The sequence below is a fragment of the Pelophylax lessonae genome, assembly GCF_965119305.1.
Source record: "Pelophylax lessonae genome assembly, chromosome: 2".
In the NCBI taxonomy this organism is placed as follows: Eukaryota; Metazoa; Chordata; class Amphibia; order Anura; family Ranidae; genus Pelophylax; species Pelophylax lessonae.
In genome coordinates this window covers 718,899,073-718,915,137 of record NC_138769.1, presented here as the reverse complement: position 1 = coordinate 718,915,137, position 16,065 = coordinate 718,899,073, and the positions used below count along the sequence as shown (strand labels likewise).

Here is a 16,065-nt window from a genome sequence, read left to right as displayed (position 1 = left end):
ACCAAATTTCTGCAAGTTCGCAGAACCGCCTTGTGAGTTTGACCATCTGTCCTTCTGATCCGCTGACCGCTCTGCTGCTCTCTGTCGGCGCTGTCTCTGCAGGGAGGCGGCCGGAGCCCATACACTGCACTGGTTGCATGACTAGAGCCGCTTAGCGTCTAGCAACCATTGACGTCACCCCTTCTCCTCCAGGCCGCCGCCTCCCAGGCAGTCCCCGACTCCCAGCCTATTTGGCTCTAGTAGGAAAGGGTGGACCCGGGGCGCAGAGCAGTGCGCCCCAAGCCCACCCATTGTGTGACAATAGCGAATGAAAATTTGCTATTGTCACACAGATCCTCCTCCTACTCGGCCAATGCCGAGGCGGGACGCGGGAGAGGACCCGAGGAGACGCGGGGACCGCCGCTACAACAGGTAAGTCAAGTGCACTGGTCTGGGGGGCTTGGCAAGTTGGCACGCTGTTCACTCTGCATTGAAGGGGGCACGATGCTGCATTGAAGGGGGCACGCAGCACGCTGGTCTCTGCAGACTGCATTGAAGGGGGCCTGAATGATGATCTCTGCATTGAAGGGGGCACGATTGATGATCTCTGCATTGAAGGGGGCACGAATGATGATCCCTGCATTGAAGGGGGCACGAATAATGATCTCTGCATTGAAGAGAGCACGCCGCACGCTGGTCTCTGCATTGAAAGGGGGCACGGCAGGAGCACGATGATCTCTGCATTGAAAGGGGGCACGCTGGTCTCTGTGCATTGAAAGGGGGCACGCTGGTCACTGTGCATTGAAAGGGGGGCACGCTGGTCACTGTGCATTGAAAGGGGGGCACGCTGGTCACTGTGCATTGAAAGGGGGGCACGCTGGTCACTGTGCATTGAAAGGGGGCAAGCTGGTCACTGTGCATTGAAAGGGGGCACACTGGTCATTCTGCATTGAAAGGGGGCACGCTGGCCTCTGTGCATTGCAAGGGGGCACGCTGGTCACTGTGCATTGAAAGGGGGGCACGCTGGTCACTGTGCATTGAAAGGGGGGCACGCTGGTCACTGTGCATTGAAAGGGGGGCACGCTGGTCACTGTGCATTGAAAGGGGGGCACGCTGGTCACTGTGCATTGAAAGGGGGGCACGCTGGTCACTGTGCATTGAAAGGGGGGCACGCTGGTCACTGTGCATTGAAAGGGGGGCACGCTGGTCACTGTGCATTGAAAGGGGGGCACGCTGGTCACTGTGCATTGAAAGGGGGGCACGCTGGTCACTGTGCATTGAAAGGGGGGCACGCTGGTCACTGTGCATTGAAAGGGGGCACGCTGGTCACTGTGCATTGAAAGGGGGGCACGCTGGTCACTGTGCATTGAAAGGGGGGCACGCTGGTCACTGTGCATTGAAAGGGGGGCACGCTGGTCACTGTGCATTAAAGGGGGGCATGCTGGTCACTGTGCATTAAAGGGGGGCACACTGGTCACTGTGCATTGAAAGGGGGGCACGCTGGTCACTGTGCATTGAAAGGGGGGCACGCTGGTCACTGTGCATTGAAAGGGGGGCACGCTGGTCACTGTGCATTGAAAGGGGGGCACGCTGGTCACTGTGCATTGAAGGGGGGCACGCTGGTCACTGTGCATTGAAGGGGGGCACGCTGGTCACTGTGCATTGAAAGGGGGCACGCTGGTCACTGTGCATTGAAAGGGGGGCACGCTGGTCACTGTGCATTGAAAGGGGGGCACGCTGGTCACTGTGCATTGAAAGGGGGGCACGCTGGTCACTGTGCATTGAAAGGGGGGCACGCTGGTCACTGTGCATTGAAAGGGGGCACGCTGGTCACTGTGCATTGAAAGGGGGGCACGCTGGTCACTGTGCATTGAAAGGGGGGCACGCTGGTCACTGTGCATTGAAAGGGGGGCACGCTGGTCACTGTGCATTGAAAGGGGGGCACGCTGGTCACTGTGCATTGAAGGTGGGCACGCTGGTCACTGTGCATTGAAGGGGGGCACGCTGGTCACTGTGCATTGAAAGGGGGCACGCTGGTCACTGTGCATTGAAAGGGGGGCACGCTGGTCACTGTGCATTGAAAGGGGGGCACGCTGGTCACTGTGCATTGAAAGGGGGGCACGCTGGTCACTGTGCATTGAAAGGGGGGCACGCTGGTCACTGTGCATTGAAAGGGGGCACACTGGTCACTGTGCATTGAAAGGGGGCACACTGGTCACTGTGCATTGAAGTATTAAACCATGCTTGAAAGTCAGAACCGGTTACTAAAATTTTTGAATCCCACCACTGGAGGGAACCCCTCATAATGGGCACAGCGGTCACTTTAATGACATGGAATGCTAATAGCATGACTGAGCTTCTAATAATCGGCCAAACAGCATACACCTACCACTGCTGACCGGGGCAACTTACAGTCACTCAGAATGTCGTACGCCTCAGCAATCTGCTTGAACCGATGCGGCGCTGGCGGCTCCTTATTTTTTAGTGGGTGGTATTTCAGTGCCAACTTCCTGTACCTGGAAGACAACCAATACACACGAGTCACCAACATAATCCATAGCACTGTACACTGCATGAGAGGAGCTTACACTCTAATGTCCCCCCATAGACAGTCACACATTATTATACATTTATATAGCTCTAACATATACCGCAGTGCTGTACAGAGAACACTGAGCCAGTCAAATCAGTCTCTGTACCAGAGGAGCTTACACTCTGTCATCCCACTGGCTAAGAAGTAAAGATTATTTTCTACGACTAAGGCCATTAATCCCCCAGTTACAAGAATGAACATACATAGGATACATGGAGGAAGATATATCGGGGTGCACTGCTGGGCACTGAAAATATGGAATATTTGGGGAAGATATCCCACCCCGCCCCCTTTCTAACTGGAGGGAAGACATGGCGGTGTATATAAGGAGATAAATGGGGAAAATCAGCACCCCAGGTTGTTCATATGTGAGGATAACAGGGGGAAGGTATTACAGGTCACACCCTAGGTTGACTATATATTAGGGTGACTGGGGGGAGATACTAGTTACGCCCAAGGTGACTGGAAGGACATATTTCAGGTTGCAACTCCTGCCTGAGTGAATGAGTGAGTTGGGGTGACTGGGGAAGATGTTATGGGTTGCACCTATCGCCTGCATTAAATGTTGGGGTGACTGGGGAAGATGTTATGGGTTGCACCTATCGCCTGCATTAAATGTTGGGGTGACTGGGGAAGATGTTATGGGTTGCACCTATAGCCTGCATTAAATGTTGGGGTGACTGGGGAAGATGTTATGGGTTGCACCTATCGCCTGCATTAAATGTTGGGGTGACTGGGGAAGATGTTATGGGTTGCACCTATCGCCTGCATTAAATGTTGGGGTGACTGGGGAAGATGTTATGGGTTGCACCTATCGCCTGCATTAAATGTTGGGGTGACTGGGGAAGATGTTATGGGTTGCACCTATCGCCTGCATTAAATATTGGGGTGACTGGGGAAGATGTTATGGGTTGCACCTATAGGCTGTATTAAATATTGGGGTGACTGGAGGGGGGGGGGGTGTTATGGGTTGTACCCATGGGCTGTAATACATGAAGTGGCGACAGGGGGAAGAGGTTGAAGATTCCACTCATAAACTGTGACTAGGGGAAGATATTACAGGTGGGACCCAGATGCTGTAATTTTTATTTGGGCGATTGGGGGAGGGGGGGTGGAGATAATAGCAGCCTCACCTATAGACTGAGGGAAGATATTGTAGGTTGAACCCCCTGGCTATAGTCTTTATTGGGGAGAGGGAAGATATTAATGGTTGCTCCCCCAGGCTATATGACATATCGGGGTGATTGGTAGGATCGGGTCACACTCACGCCCTCTTGGTGTCGGTGGCACTGCGGGGGATTGTAACGTGAGAATTACCTACCCCTCGTCACTTCCGGCGAGGAACAGCTGAGCAGCGCGATCTCCAGCACCGAGTAGTAATCCTGCCCCATGTCTGTCCTAGTCGGGTTACCAGGGACGCCGCACTGCCTGTTGGGAGGAACGCTCTGCCGTTACTATAGCGACCCAGGCCGGGGGTAGGAGGAGGGGACTGTATGATGCCCACGCCCCTGGAAAGTAGTTCCACCATCCGCCTGAAGGTGGCAGCAGAGCACAAGACGCCCCTCAGAATGTGGATTGCAGTGACAGGAGATGGAGAGAGATCCATATATCAGCGGGTCAATTGCCCCTCCCCCCCGAAAATATTATCCACTCCGGAGCAGTCAGTGAGTCCCCAGTGGGTGTCCCGAGTTCCAGGCCAGCAGCAGCGGCGGAGCCGGGAGCTGAGATCCGCTGGTCTGTACTGCGGTGCACCGGTCGCTATCGCCGCTCGGCGTCTACCAATCAGTGCTGTCATCTGAGGAGAGGAGAGCGAGGACCCAGCATTCACTGCAGAGCCTCCTTCCTCCTCTGCTGTGCGCCGAGTGGAGTGCTGGGCTGGCTCCGCCCACCTCCTCCCTCCACCTCCTCCAGACCAGCAGAGTGTCAGCATGCAACCGAGAGTACATTCAATCAGGATGTTCTGTAGGGACCCTGTGAGGGGGGGGGGCTCTGTGGTGACCCTGTGAGGGGGATGGGATCTGTACGGACCCTGTGAGGGGGATGGGATCTGTGGTGACCCTGTGAGGGGGATGGGATCTGTACGGACCCTGTGAACATCACTTCCTGTCCTATAGAGAAAACAGGGAGTGAGAAGAAATCTCTCCAAAAGGAGAGGAAATCAGCTGAAGGAAAGACCTCATTGGAAGATTTCCCTCTCTTTCTGTTCTGCTGAGATTTTTTTCTTTTTGCCATCTGTGTCCCCGTTGGGGAGATTTCCCTTCACTTCCTGTCCTATAGAGAAAACAGGAAATGAGAGCAAATCCCTCCAAAATAAGGGAATCCCAGAGCTAGTGTCCCCATTGGAAGATCTCCCCTCTATTCCTGTTCTGGTGACAACACAACATTTGGGATTTCCTGTCACTCTCTGTGATAACGGTAATCAGGAGACAGAGAGAGGGAGAATCTCCCCAATGGAGACACAGACAGCAACAATTTCTTCCCCAACTAAATTCTATCACTGAGAATTTCATCTCCACCGGGTCCATATACACCATACAATCCGATCCCTACAATCTCCGCACAATCCGATCCCTACAATGGCCGTACAATCCGATCCCTACAATCTCCGTACAATCAGATCCCTACAATCTCCGCACAACCCGATCCCTACAATCTCCGTACAACCCGATCCCTACAATCTCCGTACAACCCGATCCCTACAATCTCCGTACAATCCGATCCCTACAATCTCCGTACAATCCGATCCCTACAATCTCTGTGCAATCCGATCCCTACAATCTCTGTGCAGTCCGATCCCTACAATCTCTGTGCAGTCCGATCCCTACAATCTCTGTGCAGTCCGATCCCTACAATCTCTGTGCAATCCGATCCCTACAATCTCTGTGCAATCCGATCCCTACAATCTCCGTACAATCCGATCCCTACAATCTCTGTGCAATCCGATCCCTACAATCTCCGTGCAATCAGATCCCTACAATCTCCGTGCAATCTGATTCCTACAATCTCTGTGCAATCCGATCCCTACAATCTCTGTACAATCCGATCCCTACAATCTCCGTACAATCCGATCCCTACAATCTCCGTACAATCAGATCCCTACAATCTCCGTGCAATCTGATTCCTACAATCTCTGTGCAATCCGATCCCTACAATCTCTGTACAATCCGATTCCTACAATCTCCGTACAATCCGATTCTTACAATCTCCGTACAATCCGATTCCTACAATCTCTGTGCAATCCGATCCCTACAATCTCTGTGCAACCCGATCCCTACAATCTCCGTGCAATCTGATCCCTACAATCTCTGTGCAATCTGATCCCTACAATCTCTGTGCAACCCGATCCCTACAATCTCTGTGCAACCCGATCCCTACAATCTCTGTACAACCCGATCCCTACAATCTCCGTGCAATCCGATCCCTACAATCTCCGTACAATCAGATTGTATAATCCCCTTTATATGTAATATGAATGTGAGCGATCCGTATGAAATTTGTCCGATTATTCTATTAGTTGATGGCAGATCTATAGGAGATTGTACATTTTATCTATGGAGGTCAAGGATGCCCCTAATTGGACAGATTAGGAGGAGGAGATGTGATTGGATGACATATGACATCATCTATGACACCGGGGGGGGGGGGGGTTGGATTGGATGGATAGTGATAAGATGGAGGGGGGAGGGGAAGATGTGATTGTACAGTGTATGGTTATGAATCGGTCCCTGCGGGGGAGGGGAGCTCCACATACAGCATCAGATCCATCATCCAATAAGAGCAGACTCCATTAAACTAACTCCTCCTCCCCGCCCAGCCACAGCCCCCTTCACAGTGACAGGTCCATGGCTGAGGATTGGAAGGAGTGGGCGGAGCCTGATGGGGTAAACAGAGACTAGTTCTCCATCAGGTCCTCTCCATTTTGGTCACGTGATTTCTTTTTCCAATGCTATAGACAGAGAGTTGTGTGTTTAAATCTAAATATAGCACGCCCATATATTATTATTATTATTATATATGGATATTTATTTACATATATGGATGTAAATAATAAAAATAGTGTATTTTGATTGGTCCCTTCCTGAGATGTGGAGTAAAGAAGTGATGATGTCATAGTGTAGTCAGTGCAGTGATTGGTAGGACAGGTAGGTATATGTGGGAATATTCTTCAATCACTGCAATCTGATGGGAAATAATTCATCTCCAGCCACACCCACCACACACACCATTACAGGATGGCTTTTCCCAGTAACTGATCCCAGAACCCCAGTGCTGCCAATAATTATCACCCCCATGATGGGAAATCTTTTATTATTATTAATATTTCTATGTATAGGAAGGAGTTTTTTTATTTCCAGCGCTGGGGTTGTGGGAGGATTTGGGGAGTGCTGGGGTTGTGGGAGGAGTTGGGGAGCGCTGGGGTTGTGGGAGGAGTTGGAGAGCGCTGGGGTTGTGGGAGGAGTTGGAGAGCGCTGGGGTTGTGGGAGGAGTTGGAGAGCGCTGGGGTTGTGGGAGGAGTTGGGGAGCGCTGGGGTTGTGGGAGGAGTTGGGGAGCGCTGGGGTCGTGGGAGGAGTTGGGGAGCGCTGGGGTCGTGGGAGGAGTTGGAGAGCGCTGGGGTCGTGGGAGGAGTTGGGGAGCGCTGGGGTCGTGGGAGGAGTTGGAGAGCACTGAGGTTGTGGGAGGAGTTGGGGAGCGCTGGGGTTGTGGGAGGAGTTGGGAGAGTGCTGGGGTTGTGGGAGGAGTTAGTGGGAAAAGTCTTTCTAGTCATTGCACACATTGTATCCATACTGCTTTATAAGGTTGGAATATTTATTTACAGCGCGGGGGTTCTGGTCTCACTCACCGAAAAATCTGCCACCCCATTCACTATAATGACTGATCGCTGGCGCCCGCAGTTATTCCCGGCTGTCCGCAAAGCCGCCATTACCTGCCGTGTAAGAATAAAAAGTAAGATAGAATTAAAGCTCCGCCCCCTCCCCCCAGTGCTCGCACACAGAAGGGAACGCATACGTAAGCCCCACCCACATATGTAAATGGCGTAACAACCCCACATGGAAGAAAAATTTATTAAAAATATATTTAAAAAAACATTTTTAATTTTTCCCAAATATATTAGAAATATATTTGCAATGCTACAATTTTGGCCATATTCAATATATTTCTAAATATTTTCCCCCTAAATATATTGGAAATACATTTTTCTTCCATATGGGGAGGTAATTCCAGCGCTGGATCTCCTCTGTAACTCTAAACTGGAAACCAGTAAGAATTTGTAAAGCGCCACCTATGGAGATTATTAAGTACTGCAGTTTATCGCCATTCCAGGAGCGTGCGCAATTTTAGACCTCTATTTACTCGGTGTAACATCATCTTTCACATTATATAAAAATTGCGGTAACTATTGTGATTTGTCTTTTTTTAAATTAAAGTGTATTTTTTTCCAAAAAAAAAATGCGTTTGTAAGACCGCTGCGCAAATACGGTGTGATAAAAAATATTGGAGTGACCGCCATTTTATTCCCTAGGATCTCTGCTAAAAAAACAATGTATAATGTGTGGGGGATGGAAGTGATTTTATAGCAAAAAAATACTGATTAATACATGTAAAGAAAAGTGTCATAGAAAGCCTGGTCAGCAAGTGGTGAGAGGGGGCGGGGACAAATCTATAGCCCCTCCCCCAGATGGCGGGGACAGTTGAGGGACAGGGACCGTTAAGGGGGTGGGGCTTTCCAACTGTCACCTGACACAGGAAGGTATATAAGTGAGCTGACAGCAGAGCTGGGCTCAGAAGTGTCTGGAGGTTGGAGAGAGAAGGTGTGTATTGATGAGCGCTCTACTAATTATTATATTATAGGTTTCTATCAATCAAATCTGATGGGAAATCGGATGATTGACAAATAATAGAACATGATAGAGATATTTATAACAATATATATAAAAAATTTTTTTTTAGCAGATAAATGAAATATACAATTATTTTGCTATAAGCAGACATTACCACACATTGGTTTAGCTGCTCTAATGCTGCTCTATTGCAAAAACAAATTTTTGCCACGTTTTCACTGCGTGAAAAAAAACCTAAATAATCCGGTAAATATTATAAAGTATTAATATGACATAAATATGCTATCAAGGAATCCAATAAATATTCTTATAAGTGCGTAATGCCGAAGGTAAAATAAAGTGCATCAATAAATGATAATCGGAGCTATCTATAATCCTCCACAGATAGACTCTATGATAAAGTGCAAAGTGAACAAATAAAAAACGTGCTAGAAGTTGAAAGTCCCAAAAAAAAATAATGTATAAAAGTCCTTGTGAATCAATGCAGACAACGAAATCTTGCAGTGCTCGAAACCACCACAAGGTGGCGGTGCTCCCCAGAGTAGTGAGTGACCTGAGTGTCACGGAAGTAGTGAGGAGAAGAGACACAGCCACCGGGTTACCAGGGACGCCGCACTGCCTGTTGGGAGGAACGCTCTGCCGTTACTATAGCGACCCAGGCCGGGGGTAGGAGGAGGGGACTGTATGATGCCCACGCCCCTGGAAAGTAGTTCCACCATCCGCCTGAAGGTGGCAGCAGAGCACAAGACGCCCTTCAGAATGTGGATTGCAATTACAGGAGATGGAGAGAGATCCATATATCAACGGGTCAATCGCCCCTCCCCCCCTCCCGAAAATATTATTCACTCCGGAGCAGTCAGTGATTCCCCAGTGGGTGTCCCGAGTTCCAGGCCAGCAGCAGCGGCGGAGCCGGGAGCTGAGATCCGCTGGTCTGTACTGCGGTGCACCGGTCGCTATCGCCGCTCGGCGTCTTCCAATCAGTGCTGTCATCTGAGGAGAGGAGAGCGAGGACCCAGCATTCACTGCAGAGCCTCCTTCCTCCTCTGCTGTGCGCCGATTGGAGTGCTGGGCTGGCTCCGCCCACCTCCTCCCTCCACCTACTCCAGACCAGCAGAGTGTCAGCATGGAACCGAGAGTACATTCAATCAGGATGTTCTTTTTTAATGTTAGGGGGGAGGGGGCTCTGTGATGACCCTGTGAGGGGGATGGGATCTGTGGTGACCCTGTGAGGGGGATGGGATCTGTGGTGACCCTGTGAGGGGGATGGGATCTGTGGTGACCCTGTGAGGGGGATGGGATCTGTACGGACCCTGTGAGGGGGATGGGATCTGTACGGACCCTGTGAACATCACTTCCTGTCCTATAGAGAAAACAGGGAGTGAGAAGAAATCTCTCCAAAAGGAGAGGAAATCAGCTGAAGGAAAGACCTCATTGGAAGATTTCCCTCTCTTTCTGTTCTGCTGAGATTTTTTTCTTTTTGCCATCTGTGTCCCCGTTGCGGAGATTTCCCTTCACTTCCTGTCCTATAGAGAAAACAGGAAATGAGAGCAAATCCCTCCAAAATAAGAGAATCCCAGAGCTAGTGTCCCCATTGGAAGATCTCCCCTCTATTCCTGTTCTGGTGACAACACAACATTTGGGATTTCCTGTCACTCTCTGTGATAACGGTAATCAGGAGACAGAGAGAGGGAGAATCTCCCCAATGGAGACACAGACAGCAACAATTTCTTCCCCAACTAAATTCTATCACTGAGTGTGGATTTCATCCCCATCGGGTCCTTATACACCATACAATCTCTGTGCAATCTGATCCCTACAATCTCTGTGCAATCCGATCCCTACAATCTCCGTACAATCAGATTGTATAATCCCCTTTATATGTAATATGAATGTGAGCGATCCCTATGAAATTTGTCAGATTATTCTATTAGATAGTTGATGGCAGATCTATAGGAGATTGTACAATCAGATTGTATGGTGTATGGTCAACTATAGGAGATTGTACATTTTATCTATGGAGGTCAAGGATGCCCCTAATTGGACAGATTAGGAGGGGGAGATGTGATTGGATGACGTATGACATCATCTATGACACCGGGGGGGGGGGCGGCTTGGATTGGATGGATAGTGATAAGATGGAGGGGGGAGGGGAAGATGTGATTGTACAGTGTATGGTTATGAATCGGTCTCTGCGGGGGGAGGGGAGCTCCACATACAGCATCAGATCCATCATCCAATAAGAGCAGACTCCATTACACTAACTCCTCCTCCCCGCCCAGCCACAGCCCCCTTCACAGTGACAGGTCCATGGCTGAGGATTGGAAGGAGTAGGCGGAGCCTGATGGGGTAAACAGAGACTAGTTCTCCATCAGGTCCTCTCCATTTTGGTCACGTGACTTCTTTTTCCAATGCCATAGAGACAGAGAGTCACATGTTTAAATTGAAAAAATAGCATGCCCATATATGGATGTAAATAAATGGTGTGTTTTGATTGGTCCCTTCCTGAGATGTGGAGTAAAGAAGTGATGATGTCATAGTGTAGTCAGTGCAGTGATTGGTAGGACAGGTAGGTTCTTCAATCACTGCAATCTGATGGGAAATCTCCAGCCACACCCACCACACACACCATTACAAGATGGCTTTTCCCAGTAACTGATCACAGAACCCCAGTGCTGCCAATAATTATCACCCCCATGATGGGAAATCTTTTATTATTATTAATATTTCTATGTATAGGAAGAAGGTTTTTTTATTTCCAGCGCTGGAGTTGTGGGAGGAGTTGGGGAGTGCTGGGGTTGTGGGAGGAGTTGGGGAGTGCTGGGGTTGTGGGAGGAGTTGGGGAGCGCTGGGGTTGTGGGAGGAGTTGGGGAGCGCTGGGGTTGTGGGAGGAGTTGGGGAGCGCTGGGGTTGTGGGAGGAGTTGGGGAGTGCTGGGAATGTGGGAGGAGTTGGGGAGCACTGGGGTTGTGGGAGGAGTTGGGGAGCGCTGGGGATGTGGGAGGAGTTGGGGAGCGCTGGGGATGTGGGAGGAGTTGGGGAGCGCTGGGGTTGTGGGAGGAGTTGGGGAGCGCTGGGGATGTGGGAGGAGTTGGGAGAGTGCTGGGGTGGTGGGAGGAGTTGGGGAGCGCTGGGGATGTGGGAGGAGTTGGGAGAGTGCTGGGGTGGTGGGAGGAGTTAGTGGGAAAAGTCTTTCTAGTCATTGCACACATTGTATCCATACTGCTTTATAAGGTTGGAATATTTATTTACAGCGCGGGGGTTCTGGTCTCACTCACCGAAAAATCTGCCACCCCATTCACTATAATGACCGATCGCTGGCGCCTGCAGTTATTCCCGGCTGTCCACAAAGCCAGCCATTACCTGCCGTGTAAGAATAAAAAGTAAAATAGAATTAAAGCTCCGCCCCCCTCCTCCCCCAGTGCTCGCACACAGAAGGGAACGCATACGTAAGCCCCACCCACATATGTAAATGGCGTAACGACGCCACATGGAAGAAAAATTTATTAAAAATATATTTAAAAAAAACATTTTTAATTTTTCCCAAATATATAGGAAATATATTTGCAATGCTACAATTTTGGCCATATTCAATATATTTCTAAATATTTTCCCCCTAAATATATTGGAAATACATTTTTCTTCCATATGGGGAGGTAATTCTAGCGCTGGATCTCCTCTGTAACTCTAAACTGGAAACCAGTAAGAATTTGTAAAGCGTCACCTATGGAGATTATTAGGTACTGCAGTTTATCGCCATTCCAGGAGCGTGCGCAATTTTAGACCTCTATTTACTCTGCGTAACATCATCTTTCACATTATATAAAAATTGCGGTAACTATTGTGATTTGTTTTTTTTTTAAATTGATTAAAGTGTATTTTTTTCCCAAAAAAAATGCGTTTGTAAGACCGCTGCGCAAATACGGTGTGATAAAAAATATTGGAGTGATCGCCATTTTATTCCCTAGGATCTCTGCTAAAAAACAATGTATAATGTGTGGGGGATGGAAGTGATTTTCTAGCAAAAAAATACTGATTAATACATGTAAAGAAAAGTGTCAGGGAAAGCCTGGTCAGCAAGTGGTGAGAGGGGGCGGGGACAAATCTATAGCCCCTCCCCCAGAGGGCGGGGATAGTTGAGGGACAGGGACCGTTAAGGGGGCGGGGCTTTCCAACTGTCACCTGACACAGGAAGGTATATAAGTGAGCTGACAACAGAGCTGGGCTCAGAAGTGTCTGGAGGTTGGAGAGAGAAGGTGTGTATTGATGAGCTCTCTACTAATTATTAGATTATAGGTTTCTATCAATCAAATCTGATGGGAAATCGGATGATTGACAAATAATAGAACATGATAGAGATATTTATAACCATATATATAATTTTTTTTTTTTTTAGCAGATAAATGAAATATACAATTATTTTGCTATAAGCAGACATTACCACACATTGGTTTAGCTGCTCTAATGCTGCTATTGCAAAAACAAATTTTTGCCACGTTTTCACTGCGTGAAAAAAAAAACTAAATAATCCAGTAAATATTATAAAGTATTAATATGACATAAATATGCTATCAAGGAATCCAATAAATATTCTTATAAGTGCGTAATGCAGATGGTAAAATAAAGTGCATCAATAAATGATAATCAGAGCTATCTATAATCCTCCACAGATAGACCCTATGATAAAGTGCAAAGTGAACAAATAAAAAACGTGCTAGAAGTTGAAAGTCCAAAAAATAAATAAATAATGTATAAAAGTCCTTGTGAATCAGTGCAGACAACGAAATCTTGCAGTGCTCGAAACCACCACAAGGTGGCGGTGCTCCCCAGAGTAGTGAGTGACCTGAGTGTCACGGAAGTAGTGAGAAGACACAGCCACCGCGTCTCCCGCTTTCACACTACGGCTCGGATTGGTCAGCTGTTTACTGCATGGTAAAGGTGCATGGATGCACCGAAGATTACGGTGACACTTCGGTAATGGAATGGCAGAGATTTCCCTGATACCTCTTAAACATCCATTCATAACGTGTTGTGAGCCACAGATCACTGAAAGGGTTATCCCTGCTCAGGAGCCCCAATTGATGAGCCAGTTATAACCATCCCTGAGGTGAGCGGCCATTCACATAGGGGTGCACGGTGACACTCAGGTCACTCACTACTCTGGGGAGCACCGCCACCTTGTGGTGGTTTCGAGCACTGCAAGATTTCGTTGTCTGCACTGATTCACAAGGACTTTTATACATTATTTATTTATTTTTTGGACTTTCAACTTCTAGCACGTTTTTTATTTGTTCACTTTGCACTTTATCATAGAGTCTATCTGTGGAGGATTATAGATAGCTCTGATTATCATTTATTGATGCACTTTATTTTACCATCTGCATTACGCACTTATAAGAATATTTAATGGATTCCTTGATAGCATATTTATGTCATTTTAATACTTTATAATATTTACTGGATTATTTCGTTTTTTTTTATAACATTCACTGGATCATTTTAGGGTTTATATCATTTATCTTCATGGATATTTATTGGATTCACTAAAATTATATTTATATATTATTGATTCTTTGGATAACTCACTAGATTATAGCTCACGTGGTTTATATTAGTTTTATATTAATGGTGAGTAGTAAGGATATACCCTTTTGAATTTCATACGTATCTACTATTGAAGACATTTACCATATTTTATAGATTTTTACGCTGCGCAACACATTTTTTAAATTATATATATATATATATATATATATATATATATATATATATATATATATATATATATGTGTGTGTATATTAGAGGGTTGCAGCTATAAGGAGTATTAAATATTGGGGTGACTGGGGGGGCATGGGTATAGTCTGTAAATGTTGGGGTGACTGGGGAAGATGTTATGGGTTGCACCTATAGACTGTATTAAATATTGGGGTGACTGGAGGGGGGGGGTGTTATGGGTTGTACCCATGGGCTGTAATACATGAAGTGGCAACAGGGGGAAGAGGTTGAAGATTGCACTCATAAACTGTGACTAGGGGAAGATATTACAAGTGGGACCCAGATGCTGTAATTTTTATTTGGGGGAGGGGGGGTGGAGATAATAGCAGCCTCACCTACAGACTGAGGGAAGATATTGTAGGTTGAACCCCCTGGCTATATTATTTATTGGGGAGAGGGAAGATATTGGAGGTTACACACCCAAAATGAGCGCAGATATTGTAGGTTGAACCCCCTGACTATAGTCTTTATTGGGGAGAGGGAAGATATTAGTGGTTGCACCCCCAGGCTATATGACATATCGGGGTGACCGGGGGGGACACTGTGAGGGGGGGGGATTCTGTTAGGAACCCTGTGAGGGGGGGGGCTCTGTGAGGGGAGATTTCCCTTCACTTCCTGTCCTATAGAGAAAACAGGAAATGAGAGCAAATCCCTCCAAAATAAGGGAATCCCAGAGCTAGTGTCCCCATTGGAAGATCTCCCCTCTATTCCTGTTCTGATTACCGTAATCACCGAGAGTGACAGGAAATCCAAAATGTTGTGTTGTCACCAGGAGACAGAGAGAGGGAGAATCTCCCCAATGGGGACACAGACAGCAACAATTTCTTCCCCAACTAAATTCTATCACTGAGAATTTCATCTCCACCGGGTCCATATACACCATACAATCTCTGTGCAATCCGATCCCTACAATCTCTGTGCAATCCGATTGTATAATCCCCTTTATATGTAATATGAATGTGAGCGATCCGTATGAAATTTGTCTGATTATTCTATTAGATAGTTGATGGCAGATCTATAGGAGATTGTACAGTCAGATTGTATGGTGGATGGTCATCTATAGGAGATTGTACATTTTATCTATGGAGGTCAAGGATGCCCCTAATTGGACAGATTAGGAGGAGATGTGATTGGATGACGTATGACATCATCTATGACACCGGGGGGGGTTGGATTGGATGGATAGATAGTGATACGATGGAGGGGTAGATGTGATTGTACAGTGTATGGTTGTGATCCCTGCGGGGGAGGGGAGCTCCACATACAGCATCAGATCCATCATCCAATAAGAGCAGACTCCATTACACTAACTCCTCCTCCCCGCCCAGCCACAGCCCCCTTCACAGTGACAGGTCCATGGCTGAGGATTGGAAGGAGTGGGCGGAGACTGATGGGGTAAACAGAGACTAGTTCTCCATCAGGTCCTCTCCATTTTGGTCACGTGACTTCTTTTTCCAATGCCATAGAGACAGAGAGTCACATGTTTAAATCGAAAAAATAGCACGCCCATATATGGATGTAAATAAATGGTGTGTTTTGATTGGTCCCTTCCTGAGATGTGGAGTAAAGAAGTGATGATTTCATAGTGTAGTCAGTGCAGTGATTGGTAGGACAGGTAGGTATATGTGGGAATATTCTTCAATCACTGCAATCTGATGGGAAATAATTCATCTCCAGCCACACCCACCACACACACCATTACAAGATGGCTTTTCCCAGTAACTGATCCCAGAACCCCAGTGCTGCCAATAATTATCACCCCCATGATGGGAAATCTTTTATTATTATTAATATTTCTATGTATAGGAAGGAGGTTTTTTATTTCCAGTGCTGGGGTTGTGGGAGGAGTTGGGGAGCGCTGGGGTTGTGGGAGGAGTTGG

General features: G+C 47.6%; 1 pseudogene across 1 annotated transcript in view; it reads right to left on the bottom strand.

Moving 5' to 3' along the window:
• The window catches only part of LOC309548279 (dnaJ homolog subfamily B member 13-like), a 41,699-nt pseudogene that overhangs the window by 15,459 nt on the left and 10,175 nt on the right, over positions 1–16,065 (bottom strand). The window contains exon 2 of the transcript in view: positions 2,392–2,495. The product of the transcript in view is annotated as a dnaJ homolog subfamily B member 13-like (transcript). The remainder of the gene's footprint in view (positions 1–2,391; positions 2,496–16,065) is intronic.